Consider the following 22,050-nt stretch of genomic DNA (forward strand, 5'->3'; position numbering starts at 1 on the left):
CAGAGTCCACCTGTACCAGATGAGCACGCTGAGAGTAGCTGTGGTGATGATGCTGGCGATGACGATAAAAAAATTGCAACAACCATTTATGGCCACTGAGAGTGTCACTGTGATAGGAAAGTTGTTGGGAATTTGTGTCAGGCAGCACCACCTCAACCCTTGTGAAGCTAGTGTTACAATTTCCACTGGAAATAGTCTTTTTGAAGTTTATTTTAATTTTTTATTAACATATATTATTTTTTTCAGGAGTACAGGTCTGTGATTCATCAGTCTTACACAATCCATAGCACTCACCATAGCACATACCCTCCTCAATATCCATCACCCAGCCACCCCATCCAACCCACCCCCCGTCCCCTCCAGCAACCCTCAGTTTGTTTCCTGAAATTGAGAGTCTCTTATGGTTTGTCTCCCTCTCTGGTTTCATCTTGTTTGATTTTTCCCTCCCTTCCCCTATGATCCTCTGTCTTGTTTCTTAAATTCCTCATATCAGTGGGATCATGTGATAACTGTCATTTTCTGATTGACTTATTTCGCTTAGCATACATAATACTCTCTAGTTCAATCCACGTGGTTGCAAATGGCAAGATTTCAGGGTTTAAATATATATAGATATAGATAGATAGGTATCTATCTCTATCTATCTATCTATCTATCTATATCTCCTCCCACATATTCCACATCTTTTTTATCCATTCATCTGTTGATGGGCATCTAGGTTTTTTCCACAGTTTGGCTATTGTGGACATGGCTGCTATAAACATTCAGGTGCATGTGCCCCTTCGGATCACTACATTTGTTTCTTTGAGGTAAATACCCAGTAGTGCGATTGGTGCATCATAGGGTCGCTCTATTTTCAACTTTCTGAAGAATCTCCATGCTGTTTTCCAGAGTGGCTGCACCAGCTTGCATTCCTACCAACAGTGTAGGAGGGTTCCCCTCTGTCTGCATCCTCGCCAACACCTGTCGTTTCCTCACTTGTTAATTTTAGCCTTTCTGACTGGTGTGAGGTGATATCTCACTGTGGTTTTGATTTATATTTCCTGGATGCTGAATGAGGTTGAGCACTTTTTCACATGTCCCTTGACCATTTGGAGGTCTTCTTTGCAGAAATGTCTGTTTATGTCTTCTACCTATTTCTTGATTGGATTATTTTTGTTCTTTGGGTGTTGAGTGCAATAAGTTCTTTAAATATTAAAACTTGTCCAGTTTCATCCGTCTTGCAACTAATTGAGCTAGAATGGAAACCTTGATCTGTGTGATTCAGAAATCGCATTTGTCCAGTTTCTCATACTGTCTACTGAGGGGGTGCTCTCCCCCTGCATGACTAACTTCCAGGGGGCTTTTTTTTTCCCCAAAATGCTACTTAGGTTCCCAAATTCCTGTGTCAAGTTACAAATAATTTGTCATGTCTGCAGTCACACTTTTGGTTCCTGACAGCTCTGTGAAAGAACCATATCATCAGTATGGTTTTGCACTCCCTGAGCAACTTGTGGATCTCATCCACCCGTGCAAGCAACTTGTCACATCTTCAGTTTTCTCACACATTTCAGTTCAAAAGTAATCCTTGTTCTGTTTTTATTTAATTCTTCTTTTCATTGAAAATGTCCATACTGTCAGAGCATCAGTGTCCAGACTCCCACCATTAAATCATCACTCTGACATAAAAGATTTTCCAGCCATGTCAATTACCCTTTTTCATAACTTCTATGACAAATTTCTTTTTGAATTATATATCGCAAGGGCACTGTAACTGCTGCTTGAGTCATTGACTATGTCCTTGGTGTTGTAAATGAAGATCCCCCCGCTTTTTTTCCCTTACTGTACTCCAATGCCAAAGGAATAAGAATGGGAAGGAAATAAAAAAACACTACTAAATCTAGAAAGGTAGTAGGATTGATCTCTGACACTCTTCCTCCCACAACCTCCCACAGCATCTCCCTGCGTACTTTTATAAAAGTTACTCAGTTAATCTGAATCCCAGATTCCTCTTCCATAAAGATGCTGACATATGTCCTACTTGCCTCATAAGATCTATTGAAAAGGAAAAAAAAAACCTAAAAATACTATGAATTCTATTTTTGAACTAATATTTTATATCAATGATTTACTAAACTGAATTCTCGATGAAATATTGAATTTTATACTAAAACAAGTATTTTCTCTTTACTAAAATTGCTAATTCATTTAAGCAGCCTATTTTCTGACTGTCAAAATTTTTTAAGCTGAAATCCACTTGGGCAGATATTCCAAACTAGTTTAGAGATGACAAATGTATTAGTGGTAACTCTCTCAGTTGGGGTTAACTCTCCTAAATGAATCTGGAACTACAGAACTCTTCTTAAGATTATAAACAAATTTTCCTGGGGATATTTTGTAATCCTATAGACACAACTGTTTATAAGGAATAAAGTTGCATGGAATAATACACACACAGGAAAACAAGTCTTTTCTTAAAAAATAGCTATACTCTTCATGAGTAGTCTACACATACACACATACACAGACACAGGGGGAAAATTATGGACATTTGGAGGCCTCTGAACATCTAGCATAGACACACTCTTTGCATTGAAATCATCCGTGCACTAAAAAATAATAATAATAAAAAGGAAATGCAGAGAATTTTCATCAAACATTACAGCGAGGAAAGGAAATACAACATACTCTAATGAAGAGATTTTTTTTATCTGGTGAAAAGAATACCTATCACATTCTTAGCTAGAGTATTATTCATTGTGAATCCATGTTCAACTCTCTAGCTTGAGTTTATTCATCTGTTGGTGGGGTCCCCTGGGTGGCTCATTCAGCTGCTCATTCAGATGCTCATTCAGCTGAGCATCTGACTTTTTATTCCAGCTCAGGTCACGATCTCAGGGTTGTGAGATCAAGCCCTGTATTAGGTTCCGCACTCAGCGCAGTCTTCTTGAGTTTCTCTCTCTCACTCTCCCTCTGTCCCCCACCCCACTCACACCCTTTCTCTAAATAAATAAGTAAAAAAAAAACTCTTTAAAAAAAAATTAGTAGGGAAATAGGGAAGAAGTTACAATCAAATCTAGCCTTAGAAAACTTTAAAATAAAATTAAAAAAAAGATTGGAAAACAACAGATATCATCCAAATCCTGGGTGAAACTAGTAAGCCAAATGCTAAATTCTTTTTACAGTCTTTGTTTCCAAGGAAAGAGTTATATAAGCCTCCAAGTTGATAAAAAAAAAAAAGGTATGTTCTAAAGTGCCAAATTTATGGGCAGCTTCTGATTTTACCAATAGCGTTCAATTTCCACTGAAAAATGAGTGTGACGAAAAAGGACTGATGTTTCTAGCTTACCTGTCAATCAAATGTAAGGACAGCATGGAAGTGATCTAAATCAGAAAATTATTCAAGATCAACTCTTCAAACACCCAGAAGTTATTACATTGCCCCATGAAATGTTAAAGTGCTTTTAAAATCTCATTACCTTGTATAGAAATTAGTAAATCACAATCTATAGCATGGGGTAGGTATATTCCTTGGTCAATTAACACAACCTTAAAACAATTATATTTCAGGTCTAACATGAATGGGTTGAAGAAGAGAACAAATATTTATTGAAGGTGTCACCTACTTTTTATTCATTTGGTCAACTACCTTTATGGTAATTCTAGGCTTATCTTTGTTTTACAGGTAAGGACATTGAAGTTCAGCAAGAGTAAATAATTTTTCTTGGGCATGCAAGATGCGGGTAAATGCCTGGAGTCTTAGAAGACAGCTCTGTCTACTACAAAATATCAAATCTATATCTCACACCCGACTTTATAAGGTAAGAACTGAAACTTGGCTTGACTGTCTTTCTTTCATTTTTTACCATTGTCTCAGCCATTTGTGGTTTCAGAGGGGTGATGCTTTCTCAGATCTTTCTAATCTTCTAGGAGTGAGACTCTGATGTTGGCAATGTATTCAACTCCTCACCATCATAAACTTCAGACTCTGCAATTTTCTGTAGCTTTTATCTTTATCCAATTTTTAAAGCAGATGCCAGTTGCATAAGCAGTATCTACAGCCATTGCTCAGCAAATTCTTCCTCAGTGTTATAGCCTCGGGTACTTTCCATGTGTCTTACTTATGGTCAATTTTGCAGGGACCATAATGTTGAATTTACTCCAGAAGAATGTTCATCCACCCCCTTGCACTTCTGTGTTTGAAGAAAAGTTGCAGTAGTGATATATCGCCCCGTATGTTGGAGTTTCTTCTGGCAGGAAAGATACAGATAACTTTATTGGAAATATAAAGCTTCATTGAGTTCCCTCCCTCTGAGAGGCTAACAACATTCTTTCCCTGAGACAATTGGATGCACCCCACTTATAATCCTGCTTCACATGATGTTAGAAAAAGAGGCTTTAACCTAGGAAAATATTGTCAATATGTATTAGACCAGTTTTTTTTTTTTTTTTTTTTTTTTTAAAGATTTTATTTATTTATTTGTAAGAGAGAGAGAGTGAGAGCGAGCACAGGCAGACAGAGTGGAAGGCAGAGTCAGAGGGAGAAGCAGGCTCCCTGTGGAGCAAGGAGCCCGATGTGGGACTCGATCCCAGGACGCTGGGATCATGACCTGAGCCGAAGGCAGCTGCTTAACCAACTGAGCCACCCAGGCGTCCCTGTATTAGACCAGTTTATTGTTGCTTCAGACGAATAGCCCCAGTCCCTTGAGATGTCTCATGAATATTTAGCACATAATATAATGCGCTAGAGATGTGTCTATAAAGAAGGAACTAATGAGTGGTGTTATATTATCTTCCAATGCTCCCCAAACTACTATTCCTCTCCCATGACATGTGTAAATACTTCATTGAACCTAGTCTTCAAATTAACACTTGAACCCAATTTTACAGCATATCATACTCTTAACATCCCAGTATCAACTTTCATAGTTATTCTCTTGTTTCTGTTCTTCCCTTTTATTTTGGCCCTTTCTTTATTTTTATCCTATAATTGTAATCCCCTAATGTGGCAATTGAACTCCTTTTTTTTTTCTATTTATTCATTCTTATTGAGAAAATTCCCTAAAAGTGCATTGTGTCTATGTGTGTGTGCCCTCCTTTTGCATGTCTGTGTGTTTTCTCTGGGAGACAGGTAGGCAAGATATAAAAACTATACAGAACTCCTTTCTAGAGATTTTCTTCTCATCCCTTCTCTATAACAAAACTTGACAGATAATCCTATCTCTAAAAGCAAAGCCATAATTGAAAATATGGACACTATCAGAAGGGTTATTTCCGGCATCACACTGTACAGAGAGAGAGAAAGAAAACTTCACTCCTGACTCTTAGGGAGGAAAAAGCATAACAAAGTGGTTTGATGACATCTAGTCAGAGTTTCTTCAGTGTTCTTTCATCTTATGCCTTGAAGGTTTCATGGATATGGTTTTCATTTATCAGTGGCGTTTCCATGAGAGACAAGACTGTGTTGATAGGCATTATTTGATACCTGTCTACCACCTGAGAAAGTTGGAGGTTGTTTTGGAAAGTTTATGGGGCCATACTGGCCAGAAGAGTGTTGCTCAGTGAAATTCAGAGCACCTTGTCAAATTTGAATTTCAGGTAACAAAAGTGAGTACTTGCAGTATACATGTATACTATCCATATAAGCATGAGATATCCTAAAATGGTATTTGTCATTTATCTGAAATTCAGATTTAATTGGCTATTCTATATTTTTATTTGCTGAATCTGGCAACTAATAACACCTTTATTTGTTCTAATCTTTTCCTCTTTAAAATGTAACCTGGTGGATGCCTAGGTGGCTTAGTTGGTTAAGTGTCTGCCTTTGGCTCAGGTCATGATCCCAGGGTGCTGGGACTGAGCCCCACGTTATGCTCTCTGCTCAGTGGAGAGCCCATTTCTCCCTCTACCCCTCCCCCTGTCTGCTTATGCTCACGTGCTCTCTCTCTCTCTCTCAAAAATAAATAAATAAAATATTCAAAAAATAAAACCTAACCTGAAAAACTGATGCAATTCAAACAAGTTTAAAAATTTTAAACTCCCATTATTTTATATCCAAACAATTCACAATGACTTCCCTTTCTGAACTTTTTTTTTTTTGTCTGTAGGTCATTCCATGTGGTTTTTCGGTTACTAGTAACAAATCAGAAAGGAATTTCTTATAGGAATAAAAAGGGACTTAATATAGAGAAATTGAAATTACTTAGAAAATTAAAAGTATGGCTATAAAAGCAACTTTTAGGAAGAAAAGTTATTAGGGACAACACTGGAAATCTCTAAATTCTATGGTTACTTCTTCAGTGCTTAGTTCCCTGTGAGTTTTTATTTTCATTCTCAAGAGTACCTGACTGGTCCACCTGGGGTTGCATTGCTACCTCTGTACAGTGGATCTGTGTGACAGAAAAAAAAAAAGTTGGGGAGGTTTGATAGGCAAGCGGTACATAATCTACCCTGACATAGATTAAGTGTAGGGAAAAATCTACCTTCAGCCATTCTTCTCTTCTGAAGGGAACTAGTAGAAATGCATTAACTCTTTTCTAATGGAAAATACAAATTAATGACAACATCCCTACGGCTGCCTAATTCTCAGCCTATTTTGAAAGGCTTAACATTTATTGCCTAAGAATAGAGGTAGACATTTTATATTCTTAGCAATTAGATTTGGATAAGTCATGGGAAAACAGTTCTGCGGAAATATGAATCTTTTACACCATCCTTATCAACTAAAGATGATCTGAAGAATAAGAAGGGAAAACATAAACGCAATACAGTAAAGTCATAAAAACGAAAGGTAAATCAGGGAGCTTTGCTTTTACCTTTTTGTTATTTTTGGTTTTGTTGTTGTCTCTCAATAATTTGTCATAACATCAGAGTACAGCACCAGATGGATAGAGCTTCCCTACGCAAGAAATGGCAGAAGATGCTTTTCAGCAATAGATTGGCAGGTGAAATGAAAGCAGCATGATTACACAACTTAGCCATATTCGGGTGTGAATTCTAGGATCTTTTTTTTTTTAAGATTTATTTATTTATTGGGTGCCTGGGTGGCTCAGTGGGTTAAGCCGCTGCCTTCAGCTCAGGTCATGATCTCAGGGTCCTGGGATCGAGTCCCGCATCGGGCTCTCTCCTCAGCAGGGAGCCTGCTTCCTCCTCTCTCTCTGCCTGCCTCTCTGCCTACTTGTGATCTCTCTCTGTCAAATAAATAAATAAAATCTTTAAAAAAAAAAAAAAAAGATTTATTTATTTATTTTGGGGGGAGAGAGAGAACACAAGTCAGGGGAGAGGCAGAATCTTCAAGCTGACTCCCCGCTGAGTGCAGATCCTAGGGATGGGAGTTGGGGTTTGATCTTACAACCCATGAGATCATGACCTGAACAGAAACCTAAAAGTGGATGCTTTATCAGCTAAGCCACCCAGACACACCTCTGCACCTTATGTTCTAGGAAACTCTGGCTAGTGTCTATCTCTCTCTGGTCTTCCGTTACTTGATCTCTAACCACATGCAGTAAGGCTCAGCTGTGACTGTGAAGATAAAAGAAGATGGTGTTTGTAGAAAATTATAACACAGGGCCTCCCTAAGAGAGAAGGGGGGTGTAAAAATCCAGAACTGATTATTTGGTGGTTACATTCATGGTAATATCCACATGGCTCCAATCAAACAAATCTTCCTTCAAGTGACAGTAAATTCTGGACAAAACAAATAAGGCCATCCCACTGAAGGCACATGAAAGCAAATAAAAGCAGAATATAATGAAAAAGAGATGGCACTCTAGAAAAAAAAAAAAGATAATAGCACTTAATGAGTTCTGAATTGTTATGGCTTTTAGTACCAACAATATGCCTAAGTCTACAGCTTGCTGGGTGGCCAGAAGTTGGATAGAAAAACTGAAGATAGGGCACCTGGGTGGCTTAGTTGGTTAAGCCTTCAGCTCAGGTCATGATCTTGGAGACCTGGGATAGAGTCCCACATTGGGCTCCCTGCTCAGCGGGGAGCCTGCTTCCTCCTCTCCCTCTCCCTTGCTCATGCTCTCTCACTCGCTCTCTGTCAAATAAATAAATAAAATCTTTAAAAAAATGAAAAACTGAAGATAAAAATCTACATGACCCCTAAAATAAATTTAACTAAAATTTTAACTGCCCCCCTCTCACAGAAGACATTAATTTATCAGTTTGATTTAATCCAAATTAATTATCTACTAAAACACATAAAAAATACTCTTCAGAATCCTCTATAGGTATCTTTCACAATAAGAAGGATGCAGTCCTAAGATACTAAACACATAAAGAAATAAAAAAATAAATCTCTTTTCATAAGAAAATCATCAGTAGAGACTAACCCTAAAATTATCCTAACCATTTTAATTGGCAGATAAGGATTTTATAGGAACTACTATAAGTAAGCTCAATGTAAAAGAAAATATGTCCACAATGAATGAAAGGTAGAATACTTTACAGAGAAATATAAATGATCAAAAAAACTAAAGAGTCTAGAATTATCACCATCCCAGTATGATCTTTAAGTAAATCTTCTTCAGGAAGAATCTTATATAGTCAAATGTTAATAGGATTCAGGCTGGAAGCATAAATGAATGAAATGCTCAGAGTGCAACATGAAAGATACTTATAGGGCTTGTGGCGAACTCGGAAACACTGCCTCTATATAAAGGAAATATTTGCTATTTTTATTTCAGCTAATTGTTGCCTCAGGTAGGAATTGGCAATTTTTTTTTTTTTTTTGTAAAGAACTAGACAGTAAATATAGGCTTTCTGGGCCATATGATCTCTGTTACAACTACACAACTCTGCCTTCATACTGTAATAATAGCCATGGATAATGCATACTTGAAATGTTGTTGCTATGTTCCAATAATACCTTATTTAGACAACTTGTATTGGGCCATAGTTAGCCCATGTGTTAATAGTTAACAGAACATGGTCTTACAGAAATTTAGGTTCAAGTTTCCCTAACATTCTCTATTTCAAGAAAAAGCGGGCCACCAAAACTGGACTCCTGTCCTAGAGTAAATATGCATAAAATCCTGAGACATAAGTAATTGTTTTCCAGTCCACAGGAAGGAGAATGGGATGTCAACCCTTGCAAAAGAGCGTAGTCGTGAAAGACTAAGACACACGGACAGTGCAAGTCATTTGGTTTAGTTGTAGGACAGAAACTGTGTGGGGTAAAGTTAAGAAAGCCAGATGGAATTTGGTATAACCAATACGTGCCACTTTTTTTTCTCATTGAATTAGACAACAACTAAGACATTTGAGCACAACAATAACAAGTCATACGGGCAAAGAATATATCCAGATGGATCCCTGCATACCCGCATTTATCCAGTAAATGGTGAGTTTAGCTTGTAAACTCAACATTCAGCATCTTAATATTTCTTTCACTTTTCTTTTTAAAGACTTTATTTATTTATTTGACAGAGATCACAAGCAGTGATCTTCTCATGGCTAGAGAGTGATCTTCTCATGACTAGAGAGGCAGGCAGAGAGAGAGGGGGAAGCAGGCTCCCCGCTGAGCAGAGAGCCCCATGTGGGGCTCGATCACAGGACCCCAAAACCACAACCCGAGCTGAAGGCAGAGGCTTAACCCATTGAGCCACCTAAGCACCTCTTCTTTCACTTAAAAAAAAAAAAATTTATCTATTTGTCAGAGAGAGAGAGCGAGAGCACAAGAAGGGAGAGCAACAAGCAGAGGGAGAAGAGGCTCCCTGCTGAGAAGGGACCCGATGTGGGGCTCAATTCCAGGGTCCTGGAATTATGACCTGACCCAAAGGCAGAAGCTTTACTCACTGAGCCACCCAGACATCCCTATTTACTTCACTTTTATAATCACCTGGACACCCTACCTCATACTCCCACAAAACACACACACACACACACACACACACACACACACACATATTCATTACACTCATTAATGTAGACTTTGAAATGTTAGGGATACAGAGCAGAAAGCACAGAATTTCTACCTATCAGTTGTCAGGGAGGGATAGAACATAGCAGTAACTCAAATCCCAAATTTGAGATTCTCTCCACCCATCAGAGAAAGGTGCATAAGGACCACCTACCAATGGGGTGACTTCTTTTCTCTTTGGGAAGAAGAAACATGTGAAACAAGAGGATAGAAGTGTTTAGGGAAAGTCTTTCTTTCCTGCTTAGGAGAGGAAATGAGCATCCTTTTCCTTCAACAGCATGCTGATTCCAAATATGAAATCCCTTAAGTGTATTGAAAAACTTCTTTCTTGCTGTGCAGAACATAGCAATAATCCTGAACTGGAACATCAGTTATGTTAAATGATTTATATTGCTAATTCCTCACAATATGGATCTCATGACTTTGTTTTAAATATGCTATAGATCTTCCCTGACTTATGATGAAAAACAAATCCTAAGTTGAAGTCATCATGTCTATAATATACTTAATACACCTAACCTACCAAGTATAGCTTAGCCTGACCTACCTTAAACATGCTCAGAACACTTACATTAGCCCACAGTCGAGCAAATCATATAACAGAAAGCCTATTTCATAATAAAGTGCTAAATATCTCACGTAACTTATTGAATACTGTGCAGACACTGAGAAACAGAATGGATGCATGGGTGAAGAATGGTTGTAGGTGTTTTGGTTGTTTAACCTCATGATCTGGTGGCTGACTGGGAGCTGTGGCTTGCTATAGCTGACCAGCGTTATAGGAAATGATTGTACCACATGTCACTAGGCTGGAAAATGATTAAAATTCAAAATTTTGAAGTATGGTTTCCACAGAATGCATATCTCTTTCTCATCATCATAAATTTAAAAAATTCTAAGTTGAGCCATCCTAAGTCAGGGACCATCTGCAATACAATCCACGTTACGAAGTATCTGCTCAAGCTGTATGAGCAGTAGAAAATACCTTACAAAAGTTCCATGCCATCTAAAATGATTTAAAAACAAGCAGAATCATCATAAAAGATCTGAGAGTTACTATTCTCTTAGACGTCCATTTAAAGTCCCCAAGGGAAGCTTTTAATTTAATGCTTCACATTAAAAACTAGCTTTGAATTGTACATTTGCCTCTGAGGTACTGCAAATAAATTTTTTAAAAAATATGCCATACATCTTACTCAAATATTCTCCATTACCAAATGGACCCAATATCTCAGCCTTGTTGTTTGCCCCCAGATTCCAGAAGTATTTGTTATATCTACTTCCAATAATCTGATTGAAATTCTGGAGCACGGTAGTTACTTTTTTTTTTTTTTTTTTTTTTTGCTAGATTAAAATCTCCTTTTGTCCTTCAACAAATTCTGGTGATGAGTTTCCCTCAAACTGTGAAACTTTCCAAATCCATACCTTTTGATACAAAACTAATCAGAAAATCTAACAGTTCTGCATGGCTAAAAGGCAACAGAGAAATCACATCTCTGGCATTTTGTGGTAGGCAACAAAGGTGTTTATTATAAAATCATGTTCTGTTGTATAGGAAATGGGAGCATAAATATACTAGTGCATATATATTTATTTGTTCATTTACCCATTCATCAAATAATTTTTGGTGCTCAAATAATAACAGAAGATAAGTGTTTAGGTGGTGATATAGGCATGCAAACCAAGAAAAATATAATACAAGTGCTAAGCATCAAAGTATTACCTAGAAAATAGTGATTTGGGAATAATAGGGATATTTCCTAGGTAATGTTTATAATAACATTAGAAAATAATGTTACCTAAAATAATGATTTTTTCCATTTACTTACACTTTTACTGAATATTTATTAGGTACCTACAAGGTGCCTGGTATACAGCTAAACTCTAGAAATGAAACAATGAATAAGATATAAAAGATTTTTGCCTTCATTGATCTTATAACACAGTGGTTTCAGTCTTTTACTTTTTAATCATGCACTGAATAACAAGACATATTTAAATGCTTACAAAAATTTCTGCATACTTACTGTTTATGAATAATATATGTACATATAGGTAATACTATAATATAAATAAAATGCAATATAAAACCTACTCAAAATGCAGAGATGTGATAAAATGAGATAGACTTTAAAATATTTTCTTTATTAACACTAAATGTTTTGATTTCACTAGTATATTAATATAATATATATACACAGGTAATTATGAAATACCACTTTCATTTTTTAAAAAATATTTTTATTGATTTCTGTGAGAGAGAGTGAGAAAGAACACAAGCAGGGCGGGGCTGTGGGGCAGGGGAAGGAAGAGTGAGAAGCAGACTCTCTGCTGAGAAGGGAGCCAGTCGCAAGACTCGATCCCAGGATCCCGGGATCATGATCTGAGCCGAAGCTAGACACTTAACTGAGTCACTCAGGGACCCCAGAAATATTGCTCTCATTCTCAATAACATTTTTGGTGAGAATATGTGTTCATATATGTTTATTTTAAAAATATGTTTCATTTATCAAGCCTAATCAAGCAATAGCTGATTTAAAACCTAATGAATTTCGGAAATATTTTTAAATGGAAATTATATTTCCTAGGTTTATTCCTTTTTTCTATCTTTTTTTACATATGTGTGTGTATGTATGTGTGTATATATATGTATATGCATATATATGCTTTTAGCACATACTGTTTACAGGAACAAAATCTCATAGCTATAAGGGTACTTTTAAACATTTGGTTTTACTTCACTTTCCCCAGCCTGAGTTTCTTTCTAAAAGCATTGGATTTCTCACTTACTGTTTAAAATATCACCTTTATTTTAAGAGACCTTGAAATCCTCCACAGGGGTCCCAAAGTGCCCTGTTTTGGCCTTGGCTTCTCTGCAGGCTTGTGTAAGGCTACAAATTATCCTCCAGGGACAGGAGAGATGGGTCATGTGATCCATAAGAGAGGAAGAATAGAGTCTTTGAGAAAATCTGTAACAACAGTGCCCTCTCGGGAGAAAGGACTGTCTGTGATGATGTGGGAAAGCACTGTCTACAAGCTGGAGCTGTAGGGTAGAGCTTGTAGGGTAGTGGACAGTCGACACTTGGAATGGGAAGTGAAGCAATCCCCAGCATCTGGGTTTCCATGCAGAAGAAAATATCCTCCCTGGAACATTCCGGGAGCTGGTATTCCATATGCTGAAATGATAGGGCATGTCCTCAGGTTATATGTCCCACCCAAAAGTGGATTTTTGACACCAGAAACAGATCCAAGGCATCGGTTCCCTCAAGAGAGCTTTAATGCCCAGAGGTTTACAACATTGCCTGACCTCTTCACTCTTCTGGATTCTACTCACTTTGCCCTTTTTCCCTGGTATTGCGATTATCTATGTATTTTCCTTTTCCAGATAAATGAGAACTTTCTTGGGGGCTAGGTCTGTGTGTAATTCTCATCAACTCCATTCTCTTATTCCCTTAAGCAGGAAAGAATTCCAAAAGTGTTTATAGAAGAGTTACATATGCTTTCATCGATAATTTGGCTTTTGAATAGTTGAACGTTAGATACTGTTCTTAGAGGTAATCAGCTTTGAGGGTACTTCATCATTTATGACTCTTTTACACATTAGTGACCAACAACAACAACGACAAAAATGTGACAACAGTAACAACAGATTCACTCAAACAAGCTTCAAGGAAAATGGGATTTTTTTTTTAAGATTTTATTTATTTATTTGAAATAGAGAGAGAGAGAGAGATCACAAGTAGGCAGAGAGGCAGGCAGAGAGAGGGAGAAGCGGACTCCCCGCTGAGCAGAGAGCCTGACACGGGCCTCGATCCCAGGACCCTGAGATCATGACCTGAGCCGAAGGCAAAGGCATAACCCACTGAGCCACCCAGGCACCCGGAAAACGGGATTTTTATTGGCTCATGGAGCAGATAAGCCCAGGTCAAGGATGTGACTTGGTGCAAGAGTTCTTATAACATTGTCAATTCCAGTTTCTCTTTATTTCCCACTCAACTGGTTTTCATGTTGGCTCTGTTCTCTTTTCATTGTGTAACAACAGCTAGAGAAATTCCAGCCTCACCTGCTCACAACTGGAACCCAGATGACCAACCCAGTTGGTCATAGGTTCACCATGAACCCATCGGTGTGGGGAACCATCATTAGGGCAATGGGAGAAGAAATGCTGAGGAGGTAACCAGCATACCTACCCCATGGGTATAGAAAAATAGCAACATTTCTAAAACATGTGTACCGTCAGAGACCTCAAGCTTCTTCATAATTTTCAAAAAATACTTTTAACTTTCTGCAGTTGTGGGTGTTTTTCACTAATGATGTTTTACTGCCAAATTGGCCATATGTTGATCTTCTCTAACAACCACTCTTAAGGAAAGGAGACCCAAGGGGGGGTAAGCAGGAGCCACTTAAACCCACTTATACTGAAACTGGATACTTTACTGTCATTCAGCTGACACTGACAGATGTAGTAGAATTCCTTCCTGAATGATGGAATTATTTTGACAAGTCTTAACATTTGAGTAATTTTTAAGACTGATGGCTATTATTCCTAGAACCTATTATTATGTGTACCTTGACAAAGGTACTCTCTTGACAAAAAATAAAGCCACAGAAAAGCCCCAAAATTCAAAAAACAAAAACCAGTCAAACAAACCTCCTCATCTGATTGTCTCTATCTCAAACTTTATAACTTATACTCAGATACTTTTGTTAATGCCAATTTTCAAAGGCATACCAAGCTTTAATAATTCTTTAGTACAACCTGTTTTAACATGGTGTGTTAATGCCTTGTTCCTGTTCAGTACCTGCATTATCTTACACCCTTTTCAGTTACACACTATTCATGTAGTGGCTTCTCAGAGTGTTGAAAAAGCTCTACTGTTTGCCATCAATTCACGTGGTTTTCATCTTCTTTCAACTCATATGGTTGACATCTAGGTCTTTGTGTGTTCATTGTATTCATCTCTGTCTTCTTATATTTGTGATAATTGGAGAAGACTCTTGTAGTCATGGTTGGGAAAGCCTTGTATCTGGTGGCTGATTGAGTTGGTGTCCATTTCCTGCCTTGTGATTTATTGAACCTAATTCAAGCCTTCAATTTGTAAAACACAAGGTAGAATAATTATATATATAATATAATATAATCCATCAGAGTATTAGTTTTGCTGTTGTAACCAACTACAAAATCTTCTCAGTGGCTTCTTTTTCTTTTCTTTTCTTTTTTAAAGATTTTATTTGTTTATTTGACAGACACAGATCACAAGTAGGCAGAGAGGCAGGCAGAGAGAGAGGCAGAGAGACGGGGGGAGGCAAAGCCCCATGCAAGGCTTGATCCCAGGACCCTGAGATCATGACCAGAGCCAAAGACAGAGGCTTACCCCACTGAGCCACCCAGGTGCTCCTTCTCAGTGACTTTTAATAACAGATGCTAATAACTTGTTCCTACAGTATGCCTATCCTGGGTGTACTGGCACTCTGTTTCATGTTGTCTTCATTCTGAGAGCCAGGATGATGAAATAGCTTCCATCTAGATTTATTATAAGGGAATAAAATAGGATAAATAATACACTTTCTCTTAAAGCTTCAACCCAGACGGGGCAGGTGGCATTTATGCTGCTATTTCCTTGGCCAAAGCAAAATACAGGACCAAATGTAGCACCAGAAGAGAAGTGTCCAATATGTGTCCTTCTTAGAATTTAAAGTATTTGGTGAATTACACTACCAAGTCAGCTATTTTTCTTAGAGGATTTTTGAAAATACAAATTTAATTTTAACTAACAGGCTGCCAAATGGTAAATACTCAGATTTATGAACCCTTACAACATACATTTCTGAGGACCAATTTCCTTCTCTTTGAGGTGAGATTAGTACTTCTGAGTTTGCCAGTTTCAAATGCTCTGCCTCCAAAATAAAAATTAATCCTTTCCTTCCTCCCCATCTTCATGTAAAATCATCTACTAGGGGAGTTTCTACAATGGATTTCTAAGTGGCCACCCATGTCTGGCTCTTGACCCTTGTTCTAACCAACTCTCCATACAGTAGCCAAAGGAACCATTTCTAAAAAGCAAATCTGATGACATCATTTGCTTGCTTAAAAGCATTTGTATCTTCTCAGTCCTTTGACAATAACATTTAAAATCAATTAATTTGCGTTATATGGTTCTGAATGATCTAGAGCCTCTTTTTTCCTGCCAGCACCACTTCTAGTTGCTCTGCTATCTCTTACTCTACGCTGGCTTTCCCTTTCTTTCCAGACTAGACCAACTTATTTCTACTTCTGGGGCATTGTGTAATATATTCCTTCTGTATAAGGGAACTTTTTTTTTTTTTAAAGATTTTATTTATTTATTTGACAGACAGAGATCACAAGTAGGCAGAGAGGCAGGAAGAGAGAGAGGGGGAAGCAGGCCCCCTGGTGAGTAGAGAGCCCAAATGTGGGGCTCGATCCCAGGACCCTGGGATCATGACCTGAACCTAACGCGGAGACTTTATCCCACTGAGCCACCCAGGTGCCCCCTGTGTAGGGAACTTAAACCACACTCTGCACCTTGATTACTCCTTACCATCATTCAAGTTTCAGCTGAAAGAGTGTGATCATAGGGATGCCTTTCTTAGTGTTTCACTGCAACCTGAACTTTTCTTCCATCACTCTTATTCAACCATGATGACGTATTTATTTACATAGCTTTACATGTTTGCTTGAAGCCAAGGCCCTTGCCCTGTCTTCATGGTCCCATCTATCTGGTCCACTTTGAATCCCCATTTGCTACTATTGTGCCCAGCATTTATAAAGTGTTCAATAATTATTATTTATTATCTAAATGTATGAATACATGAAGAAAAATGAAAGAGCAAATGAAATAGTTTATTTGCAAGGGCTTTTTTAATGTAAAAGAAAATGTGGAAGTATAAGGAAGAACTACGATTATACCAACAATACATACAAGGTAAAACAGGTTGTGTTTTACATAAGATTTAATTCATTTTTTTCCTAAATATTTAAATCTTTCTAGAGATAAGGGAAAGATAACTAGAAAGTACAGTTTTGAATTTTTCTTATGAATTAAGATGTTGAAATGTTTTTGTAGAAGAAATGGAAGCCCTATTTTCATGAAAATGTCCTAAATGTAAGAAAGGGATCATGCAATTATATTTTTTTTCCTTTCCCAAACAACAGGCTTATAGCTGACTTTTAATTTTTTTTTTTTTTTAGTGAGTGTCTACTGTTTTCAAGGTGCTATGAGGGTGTCCTATAAGAAGTATAAACAGCATGTGACAAAGCACAGATGTGACAGAGAGAGTTTGGTAAGATGAGGACCCAGGAGAATTTCCCTGTAGCAAGGGAGTAGAATATAAGAGTCTCTTACAACATGCCAGTGAACTGCAGTTTCTTAAAAACATGAAGGAGCAGAGAAGAGACTAAGGGTGTTCTGGAGCTTTGTGAACTCAGTTACCTTGTGTGATTAAAATTAGGTCTGAATGGGTAACCTAAATGCACAACCTACTTCATATGACAAGTGCCAGCCATATAAGACTGAAACGCACACCCCTGAATCTGGTAGTATCTCGACTCTTCATTAATCTTGATTGTGACTGACATCCTGGCAGACTAGCAGCTACTATATCATTCATTCATTCACTCATTCATTTATTCATTCAACAATCATTTGTTGAACATCTGTCAAATTCCTGATTCTCCCATTGACTCTAGAGATAATCAGGGAATAAAAATGTGCTGGTTCTTGTTCCTTGTGCACTTTGAGATGGAGAATGGAGAGCACATAGGGAATGACAATGTCTAGGAGGACAGCCCATGACTAGAATGGGGAAGAATGAAGGACTCCCGAGGAAAGATTTCTATTGGCTCTTTCTAAAGGTCTCTCAATGTTTGCACAGAACCCAGAGAATCTCCATGCCCCCAGAGATGGAGGACCTAGTTTGCTACCTAAGAGACTTGGAGCTTTATCGCCAACAAGCAATGAGTTCTTAAGAGAGTCAGTGCTCTCTTGGCAAGGAAAGGACAGCAGCAGCAATGTCAAGGATGGTTCTCTGATTCTTTTGTTGGCGGCCAAGGTCACCCGGGGGGAGGGGGAGGAATAAAATGCCTGGGAATGCTTTGCAGAGGACTTGTATGGTATTCAGGATATTTCCCAGAATACTGGGGGAAGTCTTTGGAATGTGGGATAAGCTCCTGAAGAGGGAATGGATCAAGGGATATGTACTGCAGTTATTATCATTGCTAGAAATGTAAAGACAGTGAGAGAGAAAGAGAGAAGTGATAATCCCCAGATCTTAAAGGCAGTGTTGGCATTTGTAAATATTTCTCCCAGTGTTTCTCAACATAAAAACATGTTTAATACCATAATATTAGGGACACTTGGGTGGTGCAGTTGGCTGAGCATTTGACTCTTGGTTTCAGCTCAGGTTGTGATCTCAGGGTCGTGATCTCAAGACCCAGATGGGAGGCTCTGCGCTGAGCACGTAGGCTACTGGAGATTCTCTTTCTCTCTCCCTCTGCCCTTCCCCCACTCCTGTTTTCTCTTCTAAACTAGTAAATAAGTAGTTGAAATGAAACAAATAAAAAATACCATGGTAATTTTAAATTGTGCCTTATTGGCATACCATTATTTATATAAAAAGAATTTTTTTTACAATTTTCTTGACTTCACAATTACCATACTGAATGGCTACATTGTTTTCTCTTTTAAAGGCAAATAGCACCTCTACTCTGAGACATTTTAGCCATTTCTATTTCTCATGATTATAACCAATTGCAAAGTAAAATTTTGTGTGCATATTATATTACCTCTTTTGCAATTACTTGTAGTAATTTTCCTAGAATTTAACTCATTGGGTCAAGATATTTTTGATTTTGTGAACCAGATTGCTTGCCAATGATGTAGGCTATTTTTAATAGAGCATCTTTATCAGTTAGATGTAAATTGAAGTTTGGCAATTGAATAGATGTTAAATGGAATTTGTTTTTGCTAAAATCTTCATTATATAGATTTGCTAGTGGTTATAGACTACAGTCCATTTCCCTCTTATAACCTTTGAAACCTGATGAATGTCAAAGAAATCCCAATTTTTCCTTTTTTCTGGAATTACTTACCTGACAAAATTTAACTTTTTCCCCCCAGTGAACTATTGAACACAGTTCATTTCAACTCTCATTACATAACTTCTCAGATCAACCCCATCATACCCCAAATAAATAGGAAGATACTAGTGAGGATGAATGCCTTGAATTTGTCTCTGGATTGTTTTTCTCATTTCTTCATTTGGCACATTTGCTTTTACATGCACAACAGATGGTCATGGGAGAAAGAATACCCAGCTGAGAAGGGAAATAAGCTCTTGCTGCTGAAGGCGCCATTCCTACACTGTTATGTTGTATTTGGCAACTAATAACCTCTGTGGGTCTACCTGGGCCTCAGTTTATTTATCTATGAAATTAGATAGCATATATATTTGATTTTTTTCTTCTTAGAAAATCTTTATTTGCAGAAAGTTTCTTGATTCTGATACTTTTTTTTAAAGTGTTCAATATCTGTGAAATGAAGTTAAATCTTCCCATAGATGTCAAGAGGAAATACCAAGGAGTGAGGAGTTGGTATTGCCAGCACACAAATTAGCTTAGTGTTATATACAGGTATCTCACTAGCTGATCATCTACATGGCTAAGGCAAGGTGTGGCGTTTCTGTGGTGATGCCCCATGGGGGTGAATTTTAATTTGAACTTAATTTTTAATTGTCCTTTAAAATGCATTTTGGCCAGATTATATTTCATGATGCAAAATTGAAATGACAATCATTTTGTGAATAGATCATTTTTAGTCACATGTCAGGCAGTGTGAGGGAAGAAAATAGAAACTGTCAAAGCTCTCAGAATAGGTTAGAGACTTCAAAGCTAAGACAAGTTGGTCTGAGCAATCTGTACCATCAAGATCTTACACTGGTACTACTTTAAAAGCTTCCAGCTGATCTCAGAGAAAAGTTCTTCAGTTTTAAATGGCATATAATTCAACTGAAGAAAAGAATAAAACCATGGATTTAGTTACAAATGGAAAACAGACAAAAGCTCTGGATCCTTCTGTATTCCTTAAAATGATACTATCAAGGTAAGAGTTTTTGGAGATACAAGAAACAAGTTTATAAAGATCACATAAAGGTGTATCTACATGCATATTAACGTATGATAGAATCAAAAGTGAATCAGAAACACTTATAAATACTGAATTAAAGGTAGTATGAATATGGTACTTAAAGAGAAAAGTTAAAGGCAGTTTATGAATTAATCTATTTATGGTCAATAACAACAATAAAAATTAATGGTCAACAGTATACTTTCTATTGTTTTTTCCTGAAAACTTACTTCCTTGGTGTTGCACCCTAAAAAAGAAATACATGATTCTGTCTTCTGAAGCATGATAGCTATAACTTAAATTTTCAAGGACATCAGTGTATTTATTTTTGTTTCTGATAAATATATAAGATACTTATATAGTATCTAAAATTCTTATATTACTTTTCCTGTGGAAAAAATATTCAAATAGTCTATGAAACTATTAAGAGATTAAGAAACTTCAAATTACTTGGGACAGAAAACCATTTATATTGTCTGGAAGTGATGATCAATAAGACCAGGGCAGAAGGTAATGCAGTGAAGGGTCCTAAATAAAGATTAGTTACTTCCAAGTGAACTTGTCTATAAAAGACCCATGGTAAATTGTTTTAATAAAAGAATATCACTGAACTAGTTAATGACTTGGAAAGGGAAATTAGGAAGTCTTTATAAATCTTATAGTTATAATGCTTTTCATCCCACTTTATCCTTCTCTGAAACATAGGAAATGTTAAAATGAATCTAAAAACATCACCCAGGGGCACCTGGGTGGCTCAGTGGGTTAAAGCCTCTGCCTTCGGCTCAGGTCATGATTCCAGGGTCCTCGGATTGAGCCCCACATTAGGCTCTCTGCTCAGCGGGGAGCCTGCTTCCCTTCCTCTCTCTCTGCCTGCCTCTCTGCCTACCTGTGATTTCTGTCTGTCAAATAAATAAATTAAATCTTTAAAAAATAAAAATAAAAACATCACCCAGTTGTTATTAATACAGTTTTCCCAGATCTACTGATCTTTTGAAACCACACCCAGTGCTCTTTGTAGCTGCTTCAGATCATGCTTAGTCTCCTGGCCACCACAAATTTACAATTTCAATTACAATTACACCACAACTTACAAATTCCTCCTCAAACAAGTGTCTGGGTAATAGCTCAGTCTTCTCCTCATTTGGCTTTTAAGGTGGGGACCCCTCTCCAAGATCCACTGAGATGATTCTCTGTGCTATGGTAATTAGAATACTGAATGTGCTGAATATATTATTGGCAAGGAAGGACTCTGCCAGATAAATAAAGCAGCCCAGGTGTTACAGAGGAAAGAAAGTAGATATTGTAAGAGGTGCTGCTGGCTTTGTTCCCCCTTAGAATTTTAAGTCTGTTTCAAAGCTTTCCTTTGCCTGGACAGTGACACTCCCAGTGCTTTGGAAAATTTAATTGGAGCAATCTCATGAAACTGAGAACGGTCCAGAAAACCCCAAAAGAAGTTAGTTTAGATTGGAGGAGTGCAAGCATTCCAATGCTACTCAATTGCCTGAAAAATATATTAAAGGCCAATTTAGTATTACGTTTCCCCACAAGTATGGCTGTTAAGATATTCACTTTAAATGTAACTACCCAAAATGCTAAAATTGGGATTAATATTTAAAATGTAAAGTCACAAATTAATGCAAAAAGATCCATAAAAATGTTAAGATTAAATGAAATGTCTTACTGGATTTGCGAATGGCTTCAAATGTGTGCAGAGAGAAGCACCTTACCTGCCATTCTATCATGACCTTGTTGAATTGGGATTTGGTCTTCTTCACCTTTATAATCCTCTGAGTGGCCACCTATGATATTATGTGCCCAAAGCCCCTTTTTTTCTACACATTGCCACTTTCCCTACCTGACTGGTATCAAGTAGCCCCAACCCCTGACTCAAAGATCAGCAAATAATCCAAGTTGAACCAGAAGCTACTTTCCTGGATACTTGGAATGGATTAAAATAGCAACTCATTCTGACCACCTCATTTTGAAGATAGATCACACAGAGAA

Source organism: Mustela putorius, unplaced genomic scaffold (assembly GCF_011764305.1).
Source record: "Mustela putorius furo isolate JIRA1106 unplaced genomic scaffold, ASM1176430v1.1 tig00000174_pilon_pilon_pilon, whole genome shotgun sequence".
Taxonomy (NCBI): domain Eukaryota; kingdom Metazoa; phylum Chordata; class Mammalia; order Carnivora; family Mustelidae; genus Mustela; species Mustela putorius.